We start from the raw sequence: 23,495 nt of genomic DNA on the forward strand, positions 1-23,495 counted from the left end.
TGCTGTGTGTACTGGTGGTTGACTGCCCCCCAGCCCAGAGTGTGCATGGAAAATTGTCTGGCAGCCTCCCTGACAGCAAGCAGTGATAGTGCCCATGAAGGGGACCTTGTTGGGCCCGCCCCTTTCACGGTTATCGCTTCTCGGCCTTTTGGCTAAGATCAAGTGTAGTATCTGTTCTTATCAGTTTAATATCTGATATGTCCCCTATCTGGGGACCATATATTAAATGGATTTTTGAGAACGGGGGCCGATTTCGAAGCTTGCTTCCGTCGCCCTATGCATTGACCCGATATGGCAGTATCTTCGGGTACAGTGCACCACCCCCTTACAGGGTTAAAAAGAAAGATTCCTACTTTCATTGCTACCTGCTTGCTGGCTAGCCAGCTAGCCAGCCCTGTGGGCCTTGCTGCTGCAGCCAAAAAACAAAAGGTGGTGCTGCTGCTGCTGCTTCTGCTGCTTCTGCTTGTGTCTGGCCGCTGTTGGAGCGTCCAGGCACAGGACTTCTGCTGCTGCTGACTAAATGGCCTCCTTAATTGGATCATTTGAGTAGCCAGCACACCTGTGCAGGTAGGGCATGACATGATAGGCAGCTGCCTTGATAGCGGGTGGGTGCTGAATGTTCCTAATTGACAAAATAAGATTAATGCTTATGAAGAAATATAAAATCTCATCCCTTCCCCAATATCGCGCCACACCCCTACCCCTTAATTCCCTGGTTGAACTTGATGGACATATGTCTTTTTTCGACCGTACTAACTATGTAACTATGTAACATAACATGGGGGAGGGGGGGGGGGGGTCTCCTGGCTGTTCACACAGGTGTGTCATTGCTGTACATTGACCATGCATTGCTTCTATGGTATTGCAAAGGCAAAGACAAATGCTTCCAGCCATCCATTGCACTAATGGATTGGTCATCAGCTGGCTGTCTATGTCCCGCATCAATATAGACCAAAGTACAGAGGGTTAGGCTATGCTATTGTGCACCTACCTGATGCATCAGAAGGTGCGAGGCCCTTGCTAAATTCTGTGCACAGACTTTGAGATCTATACTTTAGACTGTATCTAAACCTGCTCCAACATGGACTGACATTCTGGCCTACTTTCAGCCGATGCGACTTGTCTGTCGCTGAACAGTCGCTTTTTATGTATTCAGCACCTATGTATAATGTTGTAAAAATGCTCTAGAAGCTAAAGTCGCAGAAATGTCACACATATTTGGCCTGCAACTTTCTGTGCGACAAATTCAGACAGGAAAAATCAGTATAAATCCTTAGAAAATTATCCCCCAGTGTCTCCATCTGCTGGCGGTATTGAATAAGCATTGCTGCACTGATGGGGTATGCATTAGACGAAAAAAAAGAAGAAAAAGAAGAATAATACGCCCAGAAAAGAGGCGAAAAGGAGAAAAACGTAAAAAAACGTGAAAAAAAAGTAAGAGGAAGAGAAGGGAAAAAAAGGTGGAAATGGGTTTAAAAGTGATTTCGGCGGAGAAATATATATATATATATATATATATATATATATATATATATATATACGCGCACACACACACATATATATATAAACGTATTCTCCGTTGAGATATTGCAGCCGCTGCTGTGTCCAGGCCCAGGAGCCTTAGCACTGTGCTGTGATGTCACTCAATACCACTGACATCACTAGGTGTAAACAACATCTCTCCTTTGCTGTGTATGTGACTATGGAGCTGTTTGGTGATGTCGTCTATTATGGCCTTCATAGAAGCAACAGGAGATTGTTGCATCCATCTAGAACCCTCAGAACTACAGTGCTATGATGTCACTCACTTCCACAGGCCTTGCAGAGTGTAAACAACAACAACCCAGCTTTGTTGTGTATGTAACCATAGGGATTTGTGATGTCACCTAGAACCTTCACAGCAGCGACAGCTTTATGAGGAGCATCAGCACTGCTCTGCCTGAGCAGAACCATCACCGCCATAGGTTGTCAAATAACCCGGATTTAACCCACACAGGTAAGTCCAATGGGGTGCAGGCATGTCCTCTATGCTTACAGCTTCCCGTGGGTGTTGGTTTGATACCGTTTGGGGACAGCCAAGGAGGCATCTGCAGGCAACAAAGGTAGGTGTGTGCTTGTGTGTGTGTTTCCTATGCAGATCCTAAGCCCAGTGTCACATGCAAGTAGGAGGAGTAAGAAGGGTTCCTGGCAAATCCGGGTTATGGATTGCATTTAAAAAGGCCCCGTGGGAGTGCAATGGGCCCCTGTCTTGCTGCTTAGCAATAATGGTATGGGTTTAGGTTCTGCTGTGTGTACTGGTGGTTGACTGCCCCCCAGCCCAGAGTGTGCATGGAAAATTGTCTGGCAGCCTCCCTGACAGCAAGCAGTGATAGTGCCCATGAAGGGGACCTTGTTGGGCCCGCCCCTTTCACGGTTATCGCTTCTCGGCCTTTTGGCTAAGATCAAGTGTAGTATCTGTTCTTATCAGTTTAATATCTGATACGTCCCCTATCTGGGGACCATATATTAAATGGATTTTTGAGAACGGGGGCCGATTTCGAAGCTTGCTTCCGTCGCCCTATGCATTGACCCGATATGGCAGTATCTTCGGGTACAGTGCACCACCCCCTTACAGGGTTAAAAAGAAAGATTCCTACTTTCATTGCTACCTGCTTGCTGGCTAGCCAGCTAGCCAGCCCTGTGGGCCTTGCTGCTGCAGCCAAAAAACAAAAGGTGGTGCTGCTGCTGCTGCTTCTGCTGCTTCTGCTTGTGTCTGGCCGCTGTTGGAGCGTCCAGGCACAGGACTTCTGCTGCTGCTGACTAAATGGCCTCCTTAATTGGATCATTTGAGTAGCCAGCACACCTGTGCAGGTAGGGCATGACATGATAGGCAGCTGCCTTGATAGCGGGTGGGTGCTGAATGTTCCTAATTGACAAAATAAGATTAATGCTTATGAAGAAATATAAAATCTCATCCCTTCCCCAATATCGCCCCACACCCCTACCCCTTAATTCCCTGGTTGAACTTGATGGACATATGTCTTTTTTCGACCGTACTAACTATGTAACTATGTAACATAACATGGGGGGGGGGGGGGGGGGTCTCCTGGCTGTTCACACAGGTGTGTCATTGCTGTACATTGACCATGCATTGCTTCTGTGGTATTGCAAAGGCAAAGACAAATGCTTCCAGCCATCCATTGCACTAATGGATTGGTCATCAGCTGGCTGTCTATGTCCCGCATCAATATAGACCAAAGTACAGAGGGTTAGGCTATGCTATTGTGCACCTACCTGATGCATCAGAAGGTGCGAGGCCCTTGCTAAATTCTGTGCACAGACTTTGAGATCTATACTTTAGACTGTATCTAAACCTGCTCCAACATGGACTGACATTCTGGCCTACTTTCAGCCGATGCGACTTGTCTGTCGCTGAACAGTCGCTTTTTATGTATTCAGCACCTATGTATAATGTTGTAAAAATGCTCTAGAAGCTAAAGTCGCAGAAATGTCACACATATTTGGCCTGCAACTTTCTGTGCGACAAATTCAGACAGGAAAAATCAGTATAAATCCTTAGAAAATTATCCCCCAGTGTCTCCATCTGCTGGCGGTATTGAATAAGCATTGCTGCACTGATGGGGTATGCATTAGACGAAAAAAAAGAAGAAAAAGAAGAATAATACGCCCAGAAAAGAGGCGAAAAGGAGAAAAACGTAAAAAAACGTGAAAAAAAAGTAAGAGGAAGAGAAGGGAAAAAAAGGTGGAAATGGGTTTAAAAGTGATTTCGGCGGAGAAATATATATATATATATATATATATATATATATATATATATATATACGCGCACACACACACATATATATAAACGTTATTCTCCGTTGAGATATTGCAGCCGCTGCTGTGTCCAGGCCCAGGAGCCTTAGCACTGTGCTGTGATGTCACTCAATACCACTGACATCACTAGGTGTAAACAACATCTCTCCTTTGCTGTGTATGTGACTATGGAGCTGTTTGGTGATGTCGTCTATTATGGCCTTCATAGAAGCAACAGGAGATTGTTGCATCCATCTAGAACCCTCAGAACTACAGTGCTATGATGTCACTCACTTCCACAGGCCTTGCAGAGTGTAAACAACAACAACCCAGCTTTGTTGTGTATGTAACCATAGGGATTTGTGATGTCACCTAGAACCTTCACAGCAGCGACAGCTTTATGAGGAGCATCAGCACTGCTCTGCCTGAGCAGAACCATCACCGCCATAGGTTGTCAAATAACCCGGATTTAACCCACACAGGTAAGTCCAATGGGGTGCAGGCATGTCCTCTATGCTTACAGCTTCCCGTGGGTGTTGGTTTGATACCGTTTGGGGACAGCCAAGGAGGCATCTGCAGGCAACAAAGGTAGGTGTGTGCTTGTGTGTGTGTTTCCTATGCAGATCCTAAGCCCAGTGTCACATGCAAGTAGGAGGAGTAAGAAGGGTTCCTGGCAAATCCGGGTTATGGATTGCATTTAAAAAGGCCCCGTGGGAGTGCAATGGGCCCCTGTCTTGCTGCTTAGCAATAATGGTATGGGTTTAGGTTCTGCTGTGTGTACTGGTGGTTGACTGCCCCCCAGCCCAGAGTGTGCATGGAAAATTGTCTGGCAGCCTCCCTGACAGCAAGCAGTGATAGTGCCCATGAAGGGGACCTTGTTGGGCCCGCCCCTTTCACGGTTATCGCTTCTCGGCCTTTTGGCTAAGATCAAGTGTAGTATCTGTTCTTATCAGTTTAATATCTGATACGTCCCCTATCTGGGGACCATATATTAAATGGATTTTTGAGAACGGGGGCCGATTTCGAAGCTTGCTTCCGTCGCCCTATGCATTGACCCGATATGGCAGTATCTTCGGGTACAGTGCACCACCCCCTTACAGGGTTAAAAAGAAAGATTCCTACTTTCATTGCTACCTGCTTGCTGGCTAGCCAGCTAGCCAGCCCTGTGGGCCTTGCTGCTGCAGCCAAAAAACAAAAGGTGGTGCTGCTGCTGCTGCTTCTGCTGCTTCTGCTTGTGTCTGGCCGCTGTTGGAGCGTCCAGGCACAGGACTTCTGCTGCTGCTGACTAAATGGCCTCCTTAATTGGATCATTTGAGTAGCCAGCACACCTGTGCAGGTAGGGCATGACATGATAGGCAGCTGCCTTGATAGCGGGTGGGTGCTGAATGTTCCTAATTGACAAAATAAGATTAATGCTTATGAAGAAATATAAAATCTCATCCCTTCCCCAATATCGCGCCACACCCCTACCCCTTAATTCCCTGGTTGAACTTGATGGACATATGTCTTTTTTCGACCGTACTAACTATGTAACTATGTAACATAACATGGGGGGGGGGGGGGGGTCTCCTGGCTGTTCACACAGGTGTGTCATTGCTGTACATTGACCATGCATTGCTTCTGTGGTATTGCAAAGGCAAAGACAAATGCTTCCAGCCATCCATTGCACTAATGGATTGGTCATCAGCTGGCTGTCTATGTCCCGCATCAATATAGACCAAAGTACAGAGGGTTAGGCTATGCTATTGTGCACCTACCTGATGCATCAGAAGGTGCGAGGCCCTTGCTAAATTCTGTGCACAGACTTTGAGATCTATACTTTAGACTGTATCTAAACCTGCTCCAACATGGACTGACATTCTGGCCTACTTTCAGCCGATGCGACTTGTCTGTCGCTGAACAGTCGCTTTTTATGTATTCAGCACCTATGTATAATGTTGTAAAAATGCTCTAGAAGCTAAAGTCGCAGAAATGTCACACATATTTGGCCTGCAACTTTCTGTGCGACAAATTCAGACAGGAAAAATCAGTATAAATCCTTAGAAAATTATCCCCCAGTGTCTCCATCTGCTGGCGGTATTGAATAAGCATTGCTGCACTGATGGGGTATGCATTAGACGAAAAAAAAGAAGAAAAAGAAGAATAATACGCCCAGAAAAGAGGCGAAAAGGAGAAAAACGTAAAAAAACGTGAAAAAAAAGTAAGAGGAAGAGAAGGGAAAAAAAGGTGGAAATGGGTTTAAAAGTGATTTCGGCGGAGAATATATATATATATATATATATATATATATATATATATATATATATATATATATATATATATATACGCGCACACACACACATATATATAAACGTATTCTCCGTTGAGATATTGCAGCCGCTGCTGTGTCCAGGCCCAGGAGCCTTAGCACTGTGCTGTGATGTCACTCAATACCACTGACATCACTAGGTGTAAACAACATCTCTCCTTTGCTGTGTATGTGACTATGGAGCTGTTTGGTGATGTCGTCTATTATGGCCTTCATAGAAGCAACAGGAGATTGTTGCATCCATCTAGAACCCTCAGAACTACAGTGCTATGATGTCACTCACTTCCACAGGCCTTGCAGAGTGTAAACAACAACAACCCAGCTTTGTTGTGTATGTAACCATAGGGATTTGTGATGTCACCTAGAACCTTCACAGCAGCGACAGCTTTATGAGGAGCATCAGCACTGCTCTGCCTGAGCAGAACCATCACCGCCATAGGTTGTCAAATAACCCGGATTTAACCCACACAGGTAAGTCCAATGGTGTGCAGGCATGTCCTCTATGCTTACAGCTTCCCGTGGGTGTTGGTTTGATACCGTTTGGGGACAGCCAAGGAGGCATCTGCAGGCAACAAAGGTAGGTGTGTGCTTGTGTGTGTGTTTCCTATGCAGATCCTAAGCCCAGTGTCACATGCAAGTAGGAGGAGTAAGAAGGGTTCCTGGCAAATCCGGGTTATGGATTGCATTTAAAAAGGCCCCGTGGGAGTGCAATGGGCCCCTGTCTTGCTGCTTAGCAATAATGGTATGGGTTTAGGTTCTGCTGTGTGTACTGGTGGTTGACTGCCCCCCAGCCCAGAGTGTGCATGGAAAATTGTCTGGCAGCCTCCCTGACAGCAAGCAGTGATAGTGCCCATGAAGGGGACCTTGTTGGGCCCGCCCCTTTCACGGTTATCGCTTCTCGGCCTTTTGGCTAAGATCAAGTGTAGTATCTGTTCTTATCAGTTTAATATCTGATACGTCCCCTATCTGGGGACCATATATTAAATGGATTTTTGAGAACGGGGGCCGATTTCGAAGCTTGCTTCCGTCGCCCTATGCATTGACCCGATATGGCAGTATCTTCGGGTACAGTGCACCACCCCCTTACAGGGTTAAAAAGAAAGATTCCTACTTTCATTGCTACCTGCTTGCTGGCTAGCCAGCTAGCCAGCCCTGTGGGCCTTGCTGCTGCAGCCAAAAAACAAAAGGTGGTGCTGCTGCTGCTGCTGCTTCTGCTGCTTCTGCTTGTGTCTGGCCGCTGTTGGAGCGTCCAGGCACAGGACTTCTGCTGCTGCTGACTAAATGGCCTCCTTAATTGGATCATTTGAGTAGCCAGCACACCTGTGCAGGTAGGGCATGACATGATAGGCAGCTGCCTTGATAGCGGGTGGGTGCTGAATGTTCCTAATTGACAAAATAAGATTAATGCTTATGAAGAAATATAAAATCTCATCCCTTCCCCAATATCGCGCCACACCCCTACCCCTTAATTCCCTGGTTGAACTTGATGGACATATGTCTTTTTTCGACCGTACTAACTATGTAACTATGTAACATAACATGGGGGGGGGGGGGGGTCTCCTGGCTGTTCACACAGGTGTGTCATTGCTGTACATTGACCATGCATTGCTTCTGTGGTATTGCAAAGGCAAAGACAAATGCTTCCAGCCATCCATTGCACTAATGGATTGGTCATCAGCTGGCTGTCTATGTCCCGCATCAATATAGACCAAAGTACAGAGGGTTAGGCTATGCTATTGTGCACCTACCTGATGCATCAGAAGGTGCGAGGCCCTTGCTAAATTCTGTGCACAGACTTTGAGATCTATACTTTAGACTGTATCTAAACCTGCTCCAACATGGACTGACATTCTGGCCTACTTTCAGCCGATGCGACTTGTCTGTCGCTGAACAGTCGCTTTTTATGTATTCAGCACCTATGTATAATGTTGTAAAAATGCTCTAGAAGCTAAAGTCGCAGAAATGTCACACATATTTGGCCTGCAACTTTCTGTGCGACAAATTCAGACAGGAAAAATCAGTATAAATCCTTAGAAAATTATCCCCCAGTGTCTCCATCTGCTGGCGGTATTGAATAAGCATTGCTGCACTGATGGGGTATGCATTAGACGAAAAAAAAGAAGAAAAAGAAGAATAATACGCCCAGAAAAGAGGCGAAAAGGAGAAAAACGTAAAAAAACGTGAAAAAAAAGTAAGAGGAAGAGAAGGGAAAAAAAGGTGGAAATGGGTTTAAAAGTGATTTCGGCGGAGAAATATATATATATATATATATATATATATATATATATACGCGCACACACACACATATATATAAACGTATTCTCCGTTGAGATATTGCAGCCGCTGCTGTGTCCAGGCCCAGGAGCCTTAGCACTGTGCTGTGATGTCACTCAATACCACTGACATCACTAGGTGTAAACAACATCTCTCCTTTGCTGTGTATGTGACTATGGAGCTGTTTGGTGATGTCGTCTATTATGGCCTTCATAGAAGCAACAGGAGATTGTTGCATCCATCTAGAACCCTCAGAACTACAGTGCTATGATGTCACTCACTTCCACAGGCCTTGCAGAGTGTAAACAACAACAACCCAGCTTTGTTGTGTATGTAACCATAGGGATTTGTGATGTCACCTAGAACCTTCACAGCAGCGACAGCTTTATGAGGAGCATCAGCACTGCTCTGCCTGAGCAGAACCATCACCGCCATAGGTTGTCAAATAACCCGGATTTAACCCACACAGGTAAGTCCAATGGGGTGCAGGCATGTCCTCTATGCTTACAGCTTCCCGTGGGTGTTGGTTTGATACCGTTTGGGGACAGCCAAGGAGGCATCTGCAGGCAACAAAGGTAGGTGTGTGCTTGTGTGTGTGTTTCCTATGCAGATCCTAAGCCCAGTGTCACATGCAAGTAGGAGGAGTAAGAAGGGTTCCTGGCAAATCCGGGTTATGGATTGCATTTAAAAAGGCCCTGTGGGAGTGCAATGGGCCCCTGTCTTGCTGCTTAGCAATAATGGTATGGGTTTAGGTTCTGCTGTGTGTACTGGTGGTTGACTGCCCCCCAGCCCAGAGTGTGCATGGAAAATTGTCTGGCAGCCTCCCTGACAGCAAGCAGTGATAGTGCCCATGAAGGGGACCTTGTTGGGCCCGCCCCTTTCACGGTTATCGCTTCTCGGCCTTTTGGCTAAGATCAAGTGTAGTATCTGTTCTTATCAGTTTAATATCTGATACGTCCCCTATCTGGGGACCATATATTAAATGGATTTTTGAGAACGGGGGCCGATTTCGAAGCTTGCTTCCGTCGCCCTATGCATTGACCCGATATGGCAGTATCTTCGGGTACAGTGCACCACCCCCTTACAGGGTTAAAAAGAAAGATTCCTACTTTCATTGCTACCTGCTTGCTGGCTAGCCAGCTAGCCAGCCCTGTGGGCCTTGCTGCTGCAGCCAAAAAACAAAAGGTGGTGCTGCTGCTGCTGCTTCTGCTGCTTCTGCTGCTTCTGCTTGTGTCTGGCCGCTGTTGGAGCGTCCAGGCACAGGGACTTCTGCTGCTGCTGACTAAATGGCCTCCTTAATTGGATCATTTGAGTAGCCAGCACACCTGTGCAGGTAGGGCATGACATGATAGGCAGCTGCCTTGATAGCGGGTGGGTGCTGAATGTTCCTAATTGACAAAATAAGATTAATGCTTATGAAGAAATATAAAATCTCATCCCTTCCCCAATATCGCGCCACACCCCTACCCCTTAATTCCCTGGTTGAACTTGATGGACATATGTCTTTTTTCGACCGTACTAACTATGTAACTATGTAACATAACATGGGGGGGGGGGGGGTCCTCCTGGCTGTTCACACAGGTGTGTCATTGCTGTACATTGACCATGCATTGCTTCTGTGGTATTGCAAAGGCAAAGACAAATGCTTCCAGCCATCCATTGCACTAATGGAATTGGTCATCAGCTGGCTGTCTATGTCCCGCATCAATATAGACCAAAGTACAGAGGGTTAGGCTATGCTATTGTGCACCTACCTGATGCATCAGAAGGTGCGAGGCCCTTGCTAAATTCTGTGCACAGACTTTGAGATCTATACTTTAGACTGTATCTAAACCTGCTCCAACATGGACTGACATTCTGGCCTACTTTCAGCCGATGCGACTTGTCTGTCGCTGAACAGTCGCTTTTTATGTATTCAGCACCTATGTATAATGTTGTAAAAATGCTCTAGAAGCTAAAGTCGCAGAAATGTCACACATATTTGGCCTGCAACTTTCTGTGCGACAAATTCAGACAGGAAAAATCAGTATAAATCCTTAGAAAATTATCCCCCAGTGTCTCCATCTGCTGGCGGTATTGAATAAGCATTGCTGCACTGATGGGGTATGCATTAGACGAAAAAAAAGAGAAAAAGAAGAATAATACGCCCAGAAAAGAGGCGAAAAGGAGAAAAACGTAAAAAAACGTGAAAAAAAAAGTAAGAGGAAGAGAAGGGAAAAAAAGGTGGAAATGGGTTTAAAAGTGATTTCGGCGGAGAAATATATATATATATATTATATATATATATATTATATACGCGCACACACACACATATATATAAACGTATTCTCCGTTGAGATATTGCAGCCGCTGCTGTGTCCAGGCCCAGGAGCCTTAGCACTGTGCTGTGATGTCACTCAATACACTGACATCACTAGGTGTAAACAACATCTCTCCTTTGCTGTGTATGTGACTATGGAGCTGTTTGGTGATGTCGTCTATTATGGCCTTCATAGAAGCAACAGGAGATTGTTGCATCCATCTAGAACCCTCAGAACTACAGTGCTATGATGTCACTCACTTCCACAGGCCTTGCAGAGTGTAAACAACAACAACCCAGCTTTGTTGTGTATGTAACCATAGGATTTGTGATGTCACCTAGAACCTTCACAGCAGCGACAGCTTTATGAGGAGCATCAGCACTGCTCTGCCTGAGCAGAACCATCACCGCCATAGGTTGTCAAATAACCCGGATTTAACCCACACAGGTAAGTCCAATGGGGTGCAGGCATGTCCTCTATGCTTACAGCTTCCCGTGGGTGTTGGTTTGATACCGTTTGGGGACAGCCAAGGAGGCATCTGCAGGCAACAAAGGTAGGTGTGTGCTTGTGTGTGTGTTTCCTATGCAGATCCTAAGCCCAGTGTCACATGCAAGTAGGAGGAGTAAGAAGGGTTCCTGGCAAATCCGGGTTATGGATTGCATTTAAAAAGGCCCCGTGGGAGTGCAATGGGCCCCTGTCTTGCTGCTTAGCAATAATGGTATGGGTTTAGGTTTCTGCTGTGTGTACTGGTGGTTGACTGCCCCCCAGCCCAGAGTGTGCATGGAAAATTGTCTGGCAGCCTCCCTGACAGCAAGCAGTGATAGTGCCCATGAAGGGGACCTTGTTGGGCCCGCCCCTTTCACGGTTATCGCTTCTCGGCCTTTTGGCTAAGATCAAGTGTAGTATCTGTTCTTATCAGTTTAATATCTGATACGTCCCCTATCTGGGGACCATATATTAAATGGATTTTTGAGAACGGGGGCCGATTTCGAAGCTTGCTTCCGTCGCCCTATGCATTGACCCGATATGGCAGTATCTTCGGGTACAGTGCACCACCCCCTTACAGGGTTAAAAAGAAAGATTCCTACTTTCATTGCTACCTGCTTGCTGGCTAGCCAGCTAGCCAGCCCTGTGGGCCTTGCTGCTGCAGCCAAAAAACAAAAGGTGGTGCTGCTGCTGCTGCTTCTGCTGCTTCTGCTTGTGTCTGGCCGCTGTTGGAGCGTCCAGGCACAGGACTTCTGCTGCTGCTGACTAAATGGCCTCCTTAATTGGATCATTTGAGTAGCCAGCACACCTGTGCAGGTAGGGCATGACATGATAGGCAGCTGCCTTGATAGCGGGTGGGTGCTGAATGTTCCTAATTGACAAAATAAGATTAATGCTTATGAAGAAATATAAAATCTCATCCCTTCCCCAATATCGCGCCACACCCCTACCCCTTAATTCCCTGGTTGAACTTGATGGACATATGTCTTTTTTCGACCGTACTAACTATGTAACTATGTAACATAACATGGGGGGGGGGGGGGGGGGGGGTCTCCTGGCTGTTCACACAGGTGTGTCACTGCTGTACATTGACCATGCATTGCTTCTGTGGTATTGCAAAGGCAAAGACAAATGCTTCCAGCCATCCATTGCACTAATGGATTGGTCATCAGCTGGCTGTCTATGTCCCGCATCAATATAGACCAAAGTACAGAGGGTTAGGCTATGCTATTGTGCACCTACCTGATGCATCAGAAGGTGCGAGGCCCTTGCTAAATTCTGTGCACAGACTTTGAGATCTATACTTTAGACTGTATCTAAACCTGCTCCAACATGGACTGACATTCTGGCCTACTTTCAGCCGATGCGACTTGTCTGTCGCTGAACAGTCGCTTTTTATGTATTCAGCACCTATGTATAATGTTGTAAAAATGCTCTAGAAGCTAAAGTCGCAGAAATGTCACACATATTTGGCCTGCAACTTTCTGTGCGACAAATTCAGACAGGAAAAATCAGTATAAATCCTTAGAAAATTATCCCCCAGTGTCTCCATCTGCTGGCGGTATTGAATAAGCATTGCTGCACTGATGGGGTATGCATTAGACGAAAAAAAGAAGAAAAAGAAGAATAATACGCCCAGAAAAGAGGCGAAAAGGAGAAAAACGTAAAAAAACGTGAAAAAAAAGTAAGAGGAAGAGAAGGAAAAAAAGGTGGAAATGGGTTTAAAAGTGATTTCGGCGGAGAAATATATATATATATATATATATATATATATATAATATATACGCGCACACACCACACATATATATAAACGTATTCTCCGTTGAGATATTGCAGCCGCTGCTGTGTCCAGGCCCAGGAGCCTTAGCACTGTGCTGTGATGTCACTCAATACCACTGACATCACTAGGTGTAAACAACATCTCTCCTTTGCTGTGTATGTGACTATGGAGCTGTTTGGTGATGTCGTCTATTATGGCCCTTCATAGAAGCAACAGGAGATTGTTGCATCCATCTAGAACCCTCAGAACTACAGTGCTATGATGTCACTCACTTCCACAGGCCTTGCAGAGTGTAAACAACAACAACCCAGCTTTGTTGTGTATGTAACCATAGGGATTTGTGATGTCACCTAGAACCTTCACAGCAGCGACAGCTTTATGAGGAGCATCAGCACTGCTCTGCCTGAGCAGAACCATCACGCCATAGGTTGTCAAATAACCCGGATTTAACCCACACAGGTAAGTCCAATGGGGTGCAGGCATGTCCTCTATGCTTACAGCTTCCCGTGGGTGTTGGTTTGATACCGTTTGGGGACAGCCAAGGAGGCATCTGCAGGCAACAAAGGTAGGTGTGTGCTTGTGTGTGTGTTTCCTATGCAGATCCTAAGCCCAGTGTCACATGCAAGTAGGAGGAGTAAGAAGGGTTCCTGGCAAATCCGGGTTATGGATTGCATTTAAAAAGGCCCCGTGGGAGTGCAATGGGCCCTGTCTTGCTGCTTAGCAATAATGGTATGGGTTTAGGTTCTGCTGTGTGTACTGGTGGTTGACTGCCCCCCAGCCCAGAGTGTGCATGGAAAATTGTCTGGCAGCCTCCCTGACAGCAAGCAGTGATAGTGCCCATGAAGGGGACCTTGTTGGGCCCGCCCCTTTCACGGTTATCGCTCTCGGCCTTTTGGCTAAGATCAAGTGTAGTATCTGTTCTTATCAGTTTAATATCTGATACGTCCCCTATCTGGGGACCATATATTAAATGGATTTTTGAGAACGGGGGGCCGATTTCGAAGCTTGCTTCCGTCGCCCTATGCATTGACCCGATATGGCAGTATCTTCGGGTACAGTGCACCACCCCCTTACAGGGTTAAAAAGAAAGATTCCTACTTTCATTGCTACCTGCTTGCTGGCTAGCCAGCTAGCCAGCCCTGTGGGCCTTGCTGCTGCTGCAGCCAAAAAACAAAAGGTGGTGCTGCTGCTGCTGCTTCTGCTGCTTCTGCTTGTGTCTGGCCGCTGTTGGAGCGTCCAGGCACAGGACTTCTGCTGCTGCTGACTAAATGGCCTCCTTAATTGGATCATTTGAGTAGCCAGCACACCTGTGCAGGTAGGGCATGACATGATAGGCAGCTGCCTTGATAGCGGGTGGGTGCTGAATGTTCCTAATTGACAAAATAAGATTAATGCTTATGAAGAAATATAAAATCTCATCCCTTCCCCAATATCGCGCCACACCCCTACCCCTTAATTCCCTGGTTGAACTTGATGGACATATGTCTTTTTTCGACCGTACTAACTATGTAACTATGTAACATAACATGGGGGGGGGGGGGGGGGTCTCCTGGCTGTTCACACAGGTGTGTCATTGCTGTACATTGACCATGCATTGCTTCTGTGGTATTGCAAAGGCAAAGACAAATGCTTCCAGCCATCCATTGCACTAATGGATTGGTCATCAGCTGGCTGTCTATGTCCCGCATCAATATAGACCAAAGTACAGAGGGTTAGGCTATGCTATTGTGCACCTACCTGATGCATCAGAAGGTGCGAGGCCCTTGCTAAATTCTGTGCACAGACTTTGAGATCTATACTTTAGACTGTATCTAAACCTGCTCCAACATGGACTGACATTCTGGCCTACTTTCAGCCGATGCGACTTGTCTGTCGCTGAACAGTCGCTTTTTATGTATTCAGCACCTATGTATAATGTTGTAAAAATGCTCTAGAAGCTAAAGTCGCAGAAATGTCACACATATTTGGCCTGCAACTTTCTGTGCGACAAATTCAGACAGGAAAAATCAGTATAAATCCTTAGAAAATTATCCCCCAGTGTCTCCATCTGCTGGCGGTATTGAATAAGCATTGCTGCACTGATGGGGTATGCATTAGACGAAAAAAAAGAAGAAAAAGAAGAATAATACGCCCAGAAAAGAGGCGAAAAGGAGAAAAACGTAAAAAAACGTGAAAAAAAAGTAAGAGGAAGAGAAGGGAAAAAAAGGTGGAAATGGGTTTAAAAGTGATTTCGGCGGAGAAATATATATATATATATATATATATATATATATATATATATATATATATACGCGCACACACACACATATATATAAACGTATTCTCCGTTGAGATATTGCAGCCGCTGCTGTGTCCAGGCCCAGGAGCCTTAGCACTGTGCTGTGATGTCACTCAATACCACTGACATCACTAGGTGTAAACAACATCTCTCCTTTGCTGTGTATGTGACTATGGAGCTGTTTGGTGATGTCGTCTATTATGGCCTTCATAGAAGCAACAGGAGATTGTTGCATCCATCTAGAACCCTCAGAACTACAGTGCTATGATGTCACTCACTTCCACAGGCCTTGCAGAGTGTAAACAACAACAACCCAGCTTTGTTGTGTATGTAACCATAGGGATTTGTGATGTCACCTAGAACCTTCACAGCAGCGACAGCTTTATGAGGAGCATCAGCACTGCTCTGCCTGAGCAGAACCATCACCGCCATAGGTTGTCAAATAACCCGGATTTAACCCACACAGGTAAGTCCAATGGGGTGCAGGCATGTCCTCTATGCTTACAGCTTCCCGTGGGTGTTGGTTTGATACCGTTTGGGGACAGCCAAGGAGGCATCTGCAGGCAACAAAGGTAGGTGTGTGCTTGTGTGTGTGTTTCCTATGCAGATCCTAAGCCCAGTGTCACATGCAAGTAGGAGGAGTAAGAAGGGTTCCTGGCAAATCCGGGTTATGGATTGCATTTAAAAAGGCCCCGTGGGAGTGCAATGGGCCCCTGTCTTGCTGCTTAGCAATAATGGTATGGGTTTAGGTTCTGCTGTGTGTACTGGTGGTTGACTGCCCCCCAGCCCAGAGTGTGCATGGAAAATTGTCTGGCAGCCTCCCTGACAGCAAGCAGTGATAGTGCCCATGAAGGGGACCTTGTTGGGCCCGCCCCTTTCACGGTTATCGCTTCTCGGCCTTTTGGCTAAGATCAAGTGTAGTATCTGTTCTTATCAGTTTAATATCTGATACGTCCCCTATCTGGGGACCATATATTAAATGGATTTTTGAGAACGGGGGCCGATTTCGAAGCTTGCTTCCGTCGCCCTATGCATTGACCCGATATGGCAGTATCTTCGGGTACAGTGCACCACCCCCTTACAGGGTTAAAAAGAAAGATTCCTACTTTCATTGCTACCTGCTTGCTGGCTAGCCAGCTAGCCAGCCCTGTGGGCCTTGCTGCTGCAGCCAAAAAACAAAAGGTGGTGCTGCTGCTGCTGCTTCTGCTGCTTCTGCTTGTGTCTGGCCGCTGTTGGAGCGTCCAGGCACAGGACTTCTGCTGCTGCTGACTAAATGGCCTCCTTAATTGGATCATTTGAGTAGCCAGCACACCTGTGCAGGTAGGGCATAACATGATAGGCAGCTGCCTTGATAGCGGGTGGGTGCTGAATGTTCCTAATTGACAAAATAAGATTAATGCTTATGAAGAAATATAAAATCTCATCCCTTCCCCAATATCGCGCCACACCCCTACCCCTTAATTCCCTGGTTGAACTTGATGGACATATGTCTTTTTTCGACCGTACTAACTATGTAACTATGTAACATAACATGGGGGGGGGGGGGGGGGGTCTCCTGGCTGTTCACACAGGTGTGTCATTGCTGTACATTGACCATGCATTGCTTCTGTGGTATTGCAAAGGCAAAGACAAATGCTTCCAGCCATCCATTGCACTAATGGATTGGTCATCAGCTGGCTGTCTATGTCCCGCATCAATATAGACCAAAGTACAGAGGGTTAGGCTATGCTATTGTGCACCTACCTGATGCATCAGAAGGTGCGAGGCCCTTGCTAAATTCTGTGCACAGACTTTGAGATCTATACTTTAGACTGTATCTAAACCTGCTCCAACATGGACTGACATTCTGGCCTACTTTCAGCCGATGCGACTTGTCTGTCGCTGAACAGTCGCTTTTTATGTATTCAGCACCTATGTATAATGTTGTAAAAATGCTCTAGAAGCTAAAGTCGCAGAAATGTCACACATATTTGGCCTGCAACTTTCTGTGCGACAAATTCAGACAGGAAAAATCAGTATAAATCCTTAGAAAATTATCCCCCAGTGTCTCCATCTGCTGGCGGTATTGAATAAGCATTGCTGCACTGATGGGGTATGCATTAGACGAAAAAAAAGAAGAAAAAGAAGAATAATACGCCCAGAAAAGAGGCGAAAAGGAGAAAAACGTAAAAAAACGTGAAAAAAAAGTAAGAGGAAGAGAAGGGAAAAAAAGGTGGAAATGGGTTTAAAAGTGATTTCGGCGGAGAAATATATATATATATATATATATATATATATATATATATATATATACGCGCACACACACACATATATATAAACGTATTCTCCGTTGAGATATTGCAGCCGCTGCTGTGTCCAGGCCCAGGAGCCTTAGCACTGTGCTGTGATGTCACTCAATACCACTGACATCACTAGGTGTAAACAACATCTCTCCTTTGCTGTGTATGTGACTATGGAGCTGTTTGGTGATGTCGTCTATTATGGCCTTCATAGAAGCAACAGGAGATTGTTGCATCCATCTAGAACCCTCAGAACTACAGTGCTATGATGTCACTCACTTCCACAGGCCTTGCAGAGTGTAAACAACAACAACCCAGCTTTGTTGTGTATGTAACCATAGGGATTTGTGATGTCACCTAGAACCTTCACAGCAGCGACAGCTTTATGAGGAGCATCAGCACTGCTCTGCCTGAGCAGAACCATCACCGCCATAGGTTGTCAAATAACCCGGATTTAACCCACACAGGTAAGTCCAATGGGGTGCAGGCATGTCCTCTATGCTTACAGCTTCCCGTGGGTGTTGGTTTGATACCGTTTGGGGACAGCCAAGGAGGCATCTGCAGGCAACAAAGGTAGGTGTGTGCTTGTGTGTGTGTTTCCTATGCAGATCCTAAGCCCAGTGTCACATGCAAGTAGGAGGAGTAAGAAGGGTTCCTGGCAAATCCGGGTTATGGATTGCATTTAAAAAGGCCCCGTGGGAGTGCAATGGGCCCCTGTCTTGCTGCTTAGCAATAATGGTATGGGTTTAGGTTCTGCTGTGTGTACTGGTGGTTGACTGCCCCCCAGCCCAGAGTGTGCATGGAAAATTGTCTGGCAGCCTCCCTGACAGCAAGCAGTGATAGTGCCCATGAAGGGGACCTTGTTGGGCCCGCCCCTTTCACGGTTATCGCTTCTCGGCCTTTTGGCTAAGATCAAGTGTAGTATCTGTTCTTATCAGTTTAATATCTGATACGTCCCCTATCTGGGGACCATATATTAAATGGATTTTTGAGAACGGGGGCCGATTTCGAAGCTTGCTTCCGTCGCCCTATGCATTGACCCGATATGGCAGTATCTTCGGGTACAGTGCACCACCCCCTTACAGGGTTAAAAAGAAAGATTCCTACTTTCATTGCTACCTGCTTGCTGGCTAGCCAGCTAGCCAGCCCTGTGGGCCTTGCTGCTGCAGCCAAAAAACAAAAGGTGGTGCTGCTGCTGCTGCTTCTGCTGCTTCTGCTTGTGTCTGGCCGCTGTTGGAGCGTCCAGGCACAGGACTTCTGCTGCTGCTGACTAAATGGCCTCCTTAATTGGATCATTTGAGTAGCCAGCACACCTGTGCAGGTAGGGCATGACATGATAGGCAGCTGCCTTGATAGCGGGTGGGTGCTGAATGTTCCTAATTGACAAAATAAGATTAATGCTTATGAAGAAATATAAAATCTCATCCCTTCCCCAATATCGCGCCACACCCCTACCCCTTAATTCCCTGGTTGAACTTGATGGACATATGTCTTTTTTCGACCGTACTAACTATGTAACTATGTAACATAACATGGGGGGGGGGGGGGGTCTCCTGGCTGTTCACACAGGTGTGACATTGCTGTACATTGACCATGCATTGCTTCTGTGGTATTGCAAAGGCAAAGACAAATGCTTCCAGCCATCCATTGCACTAATGGATTGGTCATCAGCTGGCTGTCTATGTCCCGCATCAATATAGACCAAAGTACAGAGGGTTAGGCTATGCTATTGTGCACCTACCTGATGCATCAGAAGGTGCGAGGCCCTTGCTAAATTCTGTGCACAGACTTTGAGATCTATACTTTAGACTGTATCTAAACCTGCTCCAACATGGACTGACATTCTGGCCTACTTTCAGCCGATGCGACTTGTCTGTCGCTGAACAGTCGCTTTTTATGTATTCAGCACCTATGTATAATGTTGTAAAAATGCTCTAGAAGCTAAAGTCGCAGAAATGTCACACATATTTGGCCTGCAACTTTCTGTGCGACAAATTCAGACAGGAAAAATCAGTATAAATCCTTAGAAAATTATCCCCCAGTGTCTCCATCTGCTGGCGGTATTGAATAAGCATTGCTGCACTGATGGGGTATGCATTAGACGAAAAAAAAGAAGAAAAAGAAGAATAATACGCCCAGAAAAGAGGCGAAAAGGAGAAAAACGTAAAAAAACGTGAAAAAAAAGTAAGAGGAAGAGAAGGGAAAAAAAGGTGGAAATGGGTTTAAAAGTGATTTCGGCGGAGAAATATATATATATATATATATATATATATATATATATATATATATATACGCGCACACACACACATATATATAAACGTATTCTCCGTTGAGATATTGCAGCCGCTGCTGTGTCCAGGCCCAGGAGCCTTAGCACTGTGCTGTGATGTCACTCAATACCACTGACATCACTAGGTGTAAACAACATCTCTCCTTTGCTGTGTATGTGACTATGGAGCTGTTTGGTGATGTCGTCTATTATGGCCTTCATAGAAGCAACAGGAGATTGTTGCATCCATCTAGAACCCTCAGAACTACAGTGCTATGATGTCACTCACTTCCACAGGCCTTGCAGAGTGTAAACAACAACAACCCAGCTTTGTTGTGTATGTAACCATAGGGATTTGTGATGTCACCTAGAACCTTCACAGCAGCGACAGCTTTATGAGGAGCATCAGCACTGCTCTGCCTGAGCAGAACCATCACCGCCATAGGTTGTCAAATAACCCGGATTTAACCCACACAGGTAAGTCCAATGGGGTGCAGGCATGTCCTCTATGCTTACAGCTTCCCGTGGGTGTTGGTTTGATACCGTTTGGGGACAGCCAAGGAGGCATCTGCAGGCAACAAAGGTAGGTGTGTGCTTGTGTGTGTGTTTCCTATGCAGATCCTAAGCCCAGTGTCACATGCAAGTAGGAGGAGTAAGAAGGGTTCCTGGCAAATCCGGGTTATGGATTGCATTTAAAAAGGCCCCGTGGGAGTGCAATGGGCCCCTGTCTTGCTGCTTAGCAATAATGGTATGGGTTTAGGTTCTGCTGTGTGTACTGGTGGTTGACTGCCCCCCAGCCCAGAGTGTGCATGGAAAATTGTCTGGCAGCCTCCCTGACAGCAAGCAGTGATAGTGCCCATGAAGGGGACCTTGTTGGGCCCGCCCCTTTCACGGTTATCGCTTCTCGGCCTTTTGGCTAAGATCAAGTGTAGTATCTGTTCTTATCAGTTTAATATCTGATACGTCCCCTATCTGGGGACCATATATTAAATGGATTTTTGAGAACGGGGGCCGATTTCGAAGCTTGCTTCCGTCGCCCTATGCATTGACCCGATATGGCAGTATCTTCGGGTACAGTGCACCACCCCCTTACAGGGTTAAAAAGAAAGATTCCTACTTTCATTGCTACCTGCTTGCTGGCTAGCCAGCTAGCCAGCCCTGTGGGCCTTGCTGCTGCAGCCAAAAAACAAAAGGTGGTGCTGCTGCTGCTGCTTCTGCTGCTTCTGCTTGTGTCTGGCCGCTGTTGGAGCGTCCAGGCACAGGACTTCTGCTGCTGCTGACTAAATGGCCTCCTTAATTGGATCATTTGAGTAGCCAGCACACCTGTGCAGGTAGGGCATGACATGATAGGCAGCTGCCTTGATAGCGGGTGGGTGCTGAATGTTCCTAATTGACAAAATAAGATTAATGCTTATGAAGAAATATAAAATCTCATCCCTTCCCCAATATCGCGCCACACCCCTACCCCTTAATTCCCTGGTTGAACTTGATGGACATATGTCTTTTTTCGACCGTACTAACTATGTAACTATGTAACATAACATGGGGGGGGGGTCTCCTGGCTGTTCACACAGGTGTGACATTGCTGTACATTGACCATGCATTGCTTCTGTGGTATTGCAAAGGCAAAGACAAATGCTTCCAGCCATCCATTGCACTAATGGATTGGTCATCAGCTGGCTGTCTATGTCCCGCATCAATATAGACCAAAGTACAGAGGGTTAGGCTATGCTATTGTGCACCTACCTGATGCATCAGAAGGTGCGAGGCCCTTGCTAAATTCTGTGCACAGACTTTGAGATCTATACTTTAGACTGTATCTAAACCTGCTCCAACATGGACTGACATTCTGGCCTACTTTCAGCCGATGCGACTTGTCTGTCGCTGAACAGTCGCTTTTTATGTATTCAGCACCTATGTATAATGTTGTAAAAATGCTCTAGAAGCTAAAGTCGCAGAAATGTCACACATATTTGGCCTGCAACTTTCTGTGCGACAAATTCAGACAGGAAAAATCAGTATAAATCCTTAGAAAATTATCCCCCAGTGTCTCCATCTGCTGGCGGTATTGAATAAGCATTGCTGCACTGATGGGGTATGCATTAGACGAAAAAAAAGAAGAAAAAGAAGAATAATACGCCCAGAAAAGAGGCGAAAAGGAGAAAAACGTAAAAAAACGTGAAAAAAAAGTAAGAGGAAGAGAAGGGAAAAAAAGGTGGAAATGGGTTTAAAAGTGATTTCGGCGGAGAAATATATATATATATATATATATATATATATATATATATATATATATACGCGCACACACACACATATATATAAACGTATTCTCCGTTGAGATATTGCAGCCGCTGCTGTGTCCAGGCCCAGGAGCCTTAGCACTGTGCTGTGATGTCACTCAATACCACTGACATCACTAGGTGTAAACAACATCTCTCCTTTGCTGTGTATGTGACTATGGAGCTGTTTGGTGATGTCGTCTATTATGGCCTTCATAGAAGCAACAGGAGATTGTTGCATCCATCTAGAACCCTCAGAACTACAGTGCTATGATGTCACTCACTTCCACAGGCCTTGCAGAGTGTAAACAACAACAACCCAGCTTTGTTGTGTATGTAACCATAGGGATTTGTGATGTCACCTAGAACCTTCACAGCAGCGACAGCTTTATGAGGAGCATCAGCACTGCTCTGCCTGAGCAGAACCATCACCGCCATAGGTTGTCAAATAACCCGGATTTAACCCACACAGGTAAGTCCAATGGGGTGCAGGCATGTCCTCTATGCTTACAGCTTCCCGTGGGTGTTGGTTTGATACCGTTTGGGGACAGCCAAGGAGGCATCTGCAGGCAACAAAGGTAGGTGTGTGCTTGTGTGTGTGTTTCCTATGCAGATCCTAAGCCCAGTGTCACATGCAAGTAGGAGGAGTAAGAAGGGTTCCTGGCAAATCCGGGTTATGGATTGCATTTAAAAAGGCCCCGTGGGAGTGCAATGGGCCCCTGTCTTGCTGCTTAGCAATAATGGTATGGGTTTAGGTTCTGCTGTGTGTACTGGTGGTTGACTGCCCCCCAGCCCAGAGTGTGCATGGAAAATTGTCTGGCAGCCTCCCTGACAGCAAGCAGTGATAGTGCCCATGAAGGGGACCTTGTTGGGCCCGCCCCTTTCACGGTTATCGCTTCTCGGCCTTTTGGCTAAGATCAAGTGTAGTATCTGTTCTTATCAGTTTAATATCTGATACGTCCCCTATCTGGGGACCATATATTAAATGGATTTTTGAGAACGGGGGCCGATTTCGAAGCTTGCTTCCGTCGCCCTATGCATTGACCCGATATGGCAGTATCTTCGGGTACAGTGCACCACCCCCTTACAGGGTTAAAAAGAAAGATTCCTACTTTCATTGCTACCTGCTTGCTGGCTAGCCAGCTAGCCAGCCCTGTGGGCCTTGCTGCTGCAGCCAAAAAACAAAAGGTGGTGCTGCTGCTGCTGCTTCTGCTGCTTCTGCTTGTGTCTGGCCGCTGTTGGAGCGTCCAGGCACAGGACTTCTGCTGCTGCTGACTAAATGGCCTCCTTAATTGGATCATTTGAGTAGCCAGCACACCTGTGCAGGTAGGGCATGACATGATAGGCAGCTGCCTTGATAGCGGGTGGGTGCTGAATGTTCCTAATTGACAAAATAAGATTAATGCTTATGAAGAAATATAAAATCTCATCCCTTCCCCAATATCGC

The 23,495-nt window shown here is 46.1% G+C and overlaps 11 non-coding genes across 11 annotated transcripts; all 11 read left to right on the plus strand.

Annotated features, from left to right (window-relative positions):
* The first annotated feature begins 132 nt into the window (after window positions 1–132).
* LOC130313360 (U2 spliceosomal RNA) lies at window positions 133–323 on the plus strand. Its single transcript, XR_008861293.1, has one exon. It is a non-coding gene; the product is annotated as a U2 spliceosomal RNA (small nuclear RNA).
* Window positions 324–2,415: 2,092 nt separating this feature from the next.
* Window positions 2,416–2,606, plus strand: LOC130313363 (U2 spliceosomal RNA). Its single transcript, XR_008861296.1, has one exon. It is a non-coding gene; the product is annotated as a U2 spliceosomal RNA (small nuclear RNA).
* Window positions 2,607–4,696: 2,090 nt separating this feature from the next.
* On the plus strand, window positions 4,697–4,887 carry LOC130313364 (U2 spliceosomal RNA). The gene has a single exon (XR_008861297.1). It is a non-coding gene; the product is annotated as a U2 spliceosomal RNA (small nuclear RNA).
* A 2,106-nt stretch (window positions 4,888–6,993) lies between these two features.
* On the plus strand, window positions 6,994–7,184 carry LOC130313365 (U2 spliceosomal RNA). Its single transcript, XR_008861298.1, has one exon. It is a non-coding gene; the product is annotated as a U2 spliceosomal RNA (small nuclear RNA).
* A 2,081-nt stretch (window positions 7,185–9,265) lies between these two features.
* LOC130313366 (U2 spliceosomal RNA) lies at window positions 9,266–9,456 on the plus strand. The gene has a single exon (XR_008861299.1). It is a non-coding gene; the product is annotated as a U2 spliceosomal RNA (small nuclear RNA).
* Window positions 9,457–11,544: 2,088 nt separating this feature from the next.
* LOC130313367 (U2 spliceosomal RNA) lies at window positions 11,545–11,735 on the plus strand. Its single transcript, XR_008861300.1, has one exon. It is a non-coding gene; the product is annotated as a U2 spliceosomal RNA (small nuclear RNA).
* A 2,083-nt stretch (window positions 11,736–13,818) lies between these two features.
* Window positions 13,819–14,011, plus strand: LOC130313378 (U2 spliceosomal RNA). The gene has a single exon (XR_008861310.1). It is a non-coding gene; the product is annotated as a U2 spliceosomal RNA (small nuclear RNA).
* Window positions 14,012–16,106: 2,095 nt separating this feature from the next.
* On the plus strand, window positions 16,107–16,297 carry LOC130313368 (U2 spliceosomal RNA). Its single transcript, XR_008861301.1, has one exon. It is a non-coding gene; the product is annotated as a U2 spliceosomal RNA (small nuclear RNA).
* A 2,089-nt stretch (window positions 16,298–18,386) lies between these two features.
* On the plus strand, window positions 18,387–18,577 carry LOC130313369 (U2 spliceosomal RNA). Its single transcript, XR_008861302.1, has one exon. It is a non-coding gene; the product is annotated as a U2 spliceosomal RNA (small nuclear RNA).
* A 2,088-nt stretch (window positions 18,578–20,665) lies between these two features.
* Window positions 20,666–20,856, plus strand: LOC130313371 (U2 spliceosomal RNA). The gene has a single exon (XR_008861303.1). It is a non-coding gene; the product is annotated as a U2 spliceosomal RNA (small nuclear RNA).
* A 2,083-nt stretch (window positions 20,857–22,939) lies between these two features.
* On the plus strand, window positions 22,940–23,130 carry LOC130313373 (U2 spliceosomal RNA). The gene has a single exon (XR_008861305.1). It is a non-coding gene; the product is annotated as a U2 spliceosomal RNA (small nuclear RNA).
* Window positions 23,131–23,495: the final 365 nt, after the last annotated feature.

This window comes from Hyla sarda, unplaced genomic scaffold (genome assembly GCF_029499605.1).
Source record: "Hyla sarda isolate aHylSar1 unplaced genomic scaffold, aHylSar1.hap1 scaffold_1755, whole genome shotgun sequence".
In the NCBI taxonomy this organism is placed as follows: Eukaryota; Metazoa; Chordata; class Amphibia; order Anura; family Hylidae; genus Hyla; species Hyla sarda.